Here is a 3,614-nt window from a genome sequence, read left to right as displayed (position 1 = left end):
TTTAAAAAAAAATATATATATATATGTGTAATCTTTATTTTTTATTTTTTTATAAAATGTATATAAAAATAACTAAACTAAAAATAACAAAAGAAAATAGGCTTTATTTCTTTGTGAAAAACTTTTTTTTCTTTCTTTCTTTTAATTTTAGGATGAAATATGCCCTGGGCTTGTTTGTCGAGGTTCTCTCTCTTTATTTCTCAGACATTAATATAATACGGAGTGGTGATGCAGTGTTTACGGTGGATTCTTCTCTCAGACGGTGTCTGTGGTTTGTATTCGAGTCAGACGGTGAATCTGAACAGATACGCCTCGAGGGAACATCGGCGTCATTATGAGCGCTAAACTAAAGCAGTTGCTCGTTCGGTTCTTCTGCTGGACCGCGTGTGAAGGAAGATGTTTGCTGTGATTTGTTCACGCCGGATCCGCTGAAGCAAAGCAGCTCTCACCTCTGTCTGTGTGTAGCACACGACTGTATTAGTTTATAAACTCTTCTGCTTACTGTGAAGCATGCTGTGCTTCGGTTTCTTTCTTTCTCACGTTTGTGTGTGTTTGTCTCGATGTAAACTATAGCGTTCAAAATCAAGATGTTTTTCAGAAGCAATGCATTTGTGTGGCTTGCAATTTAGTTTTTATTTCTTTTTAGGAAATAAAGTAAGATTCAGAAATGTTTGCTGTTTGTGAGATTTTTTTTTTTTCACCTGATTTAACATTAAAGGAAGAGTTCAGCCAAACATGAAAATCTCCTCACCATCAGTCCATCCCAGATCAGGATGAGTTTGTTTCTTCATCAGGTTTGGAGAAATGTAGCACTGCATCAGTGTCTCAGCAATGGATGCTCTGCAGTGAATGGGTGCCGTCAGAATGAGAGTCCAAACAGCTGATAAAAACATCACAATATTCCACAAGTAATCCACAGCACTCCAGTCCATCAGTTAACATCTGGAGAAGACAAAAGCTGAAACACATCCAACATTAAGACCTTTTTAACTAAAATACCATAAGAGTCCATAATCCATAATAACTCTTCCTCCAGTGAAAAAGTGCATCTGCTGTTGTCTCTCACATCAAAATCCAGCCACATATGTGTTTAGAGCTGTTTAAACGCTGCTTGATCTGTGCAGATCTCTCTCCTGATTCACACCAGAACACTTTTTCACTGGAGGAAGCGTTATTATGGATTATAGACTCGTATTTGAGTTAAAAACGTCTTAATGCTGGATTAGTTTCAGCTTTTGTCTTCTCCAGATGTTAACTGATGGACTGGAGTGCTGTGGATTATTGTGATGTTTTTATCAGCTCTCGTTCTGACGGCACCCATTCACTGCAGAGCCTGAAAACATGCAACAACAATATTTCCATGTATTCATCCAGCAGATGCTTTTATTCAGACTGACTTCCAAAAGAGGAACAAAAGCAATTAGTCACTGATAGTCGTGCAAGCGTTAGTTGGTCTGGTCTGGTCTGGTCTGGTCTGGTCTAGCCGGCGGTGAGTCATGTGACGCTGCTGGTGTTTAGCACAGGTGTGTTTGTCAGCCGTTGGCTTGATCTCGGCTCTTTCTCTCGGTGTTTGCTGGTAAAGCAGGATCTGAAACACAAAACATCACCACATACAAAACAACTGTGCCACTTCAAATTACTGCTCTTATCATCTCTTTAATATACTGTTACAGGTTTTTGGTCATATTTTGAACTGGTTCAAGTTCTTAAAATTAAAAAAATAATAATTAAATTTAAAAAATATGTATGTTTTCTGTTTTCACTTTAAATTTAAAGTTTTAGTAGTTTGTTGTGTTTTTGCTGGTTTTTATATATATTTTTAAATGTTCATATATTATTTAATTTTTATTTATTATTATATAATTTAATAATTATAATTATTTAATTAGTTGTTATTATTATAATTATTTAGTACTTCAACTTAAATGAAAACGAGGAATGTTGCATTGGAAGCTAAAAACATATTTTATTTCAAGCAACCGAAATGTTTTTTCATGGTTTTAGTTTTAGTTCACAATAGTAACAGTGCTTTAAAACAGAAAAACCTTCAGTTGTGGATGAACGTGGCTTTACTCCAGACTGAAACCGATTCAAAATCACAAACGGTAAGAGAAAGGATGGTTTTAAATCTTCTTAACATGGTTGGTTAAATTAAATGTTATATGAGTGTTTTTATTTAACATTTATTTCATATTAGTTTCTAACGGTGTGATGTGTTTCTGCTTTTGGAATAATTAATGGAGAAACCGAGGAGGATTGCAGATGAAATGAAGCAAATGTTGGGTTGTGAGTTTTGAACAACTATACTACATTATATACTCAAACATATGTTAAACGAGTTTTCTTGCAGTAACTTGGACGGATGTGATCTGAAAACTGACTTGACTGTTTGCAGTAGTTTGTCTTTTCAACATGTTTGTCTTAAATGAAACTGATTAACAATTTTGATTATGATGCCTTTGTTTGAATGACATTTGTTGGATGCACTTCTGAGGTCGGACAGATTGAAATCATTATTTCTCTGAGCGTTTAATGAGCATCATCTCTTGATTTAAGAATCTTTCGATGTTTGTGATAAACGCTGATGTTTCATTGCTCTGCTCTCCTCTGACCCTCCACTAATCAGCAGATATTTATTCTTCAGCGATCAATAACACTAACATCGCGTCTGATATTAGTGTCGATGAGCCTTTGACCTTTTCATCAGCCTGTGATTGGCTGCTTAGCTGTTGCTACGGGTTACGCACCTGATCAACACACATGAGATTGATGTTATTTCTGTGTCACTCTGTTAATGTGGCTCATCATGAGCAGGCCTATTATAGTCCATTAAAACTAAAACATATATATATATACAATTTCAGCTAGTTACCAGCTTGATGTATTAAAATAACAAAAACTGAAATAAATAATTAATAAAACATAAATATAGACGTATATATAAAAACATAAACTACTAAAAATGGGGGAAAAAACAGTTAATAAAAATGGTAAATATAAAAATAAAATCTAATTCAAAATATTAATGAAAAAACATGACCTGTGAAATACATTTAACGTTTCTCTCAGATGCTCAAAGTGAATACTGAGTGAAAGTGCATGTACAGAACAAAGTGCATGAATATTTTCTTACTTGAACTCTTTTTATTGATGCCACAAAAGAGGAAGAAAGACCATAAATTAACATTTTCAATTGTGAGAAAAAGTCAGAATTGAGAGATAACAGTTTTTTAGTCTTTTGAGGAAACGCTTCCATTCTAATCAGTCTGTTGTGTTTAAATTATTCTGTCGTTTTATTCATTCATGAATTCTGGTGTTAATGAACAGGGAAGCTGCTGGGCTTCAGAGGAAGTGAACGCCGCTGGCGTCACCAAACAGGAAATGACCGTGTGTGTCTGTGAGCTCAGACAGGAAGCAGCGCAGGCCTCGCTCTTACCCAACGTCCTGTGAGCTGATAGAGAAGAGGAAGTGGGGGGGAAAGAGGAAGCAGCGTCCATGCCGCATCACATCCTGTCTATCTGACTGCCTGTCAGCGTCACGTGAGGAGTTTTCTCTCTCTCACACACACACACATACACTCTCTCTCTCTCTCACACACTCACTCACACACACAC

This window comes from Sinocyclocheilus anshuiensis, unplaced genomic scaffold, assembly GCF_001515605.1.
Source record: "Sinocyclocheilus anshuiensis isolate Anshui unplaced genomic scaffold, SAMN03320099.WGS_v1.1 scaffold711, whole genome shotgun sequence".
Classification (NCBI taxonomy): domain Eukaryota; kingdom Metazoa; phylum Chordata; class Actinopteri; order Cypriniformes; family Cyprinidae; genus Sinocyclocheilus; species Sinocyclocheilus anshuiensis.
The sequence above is the reverse complement of the archived record's forward strand: the minus strand, read 5'-3'. Positions refer to the sequence as shown.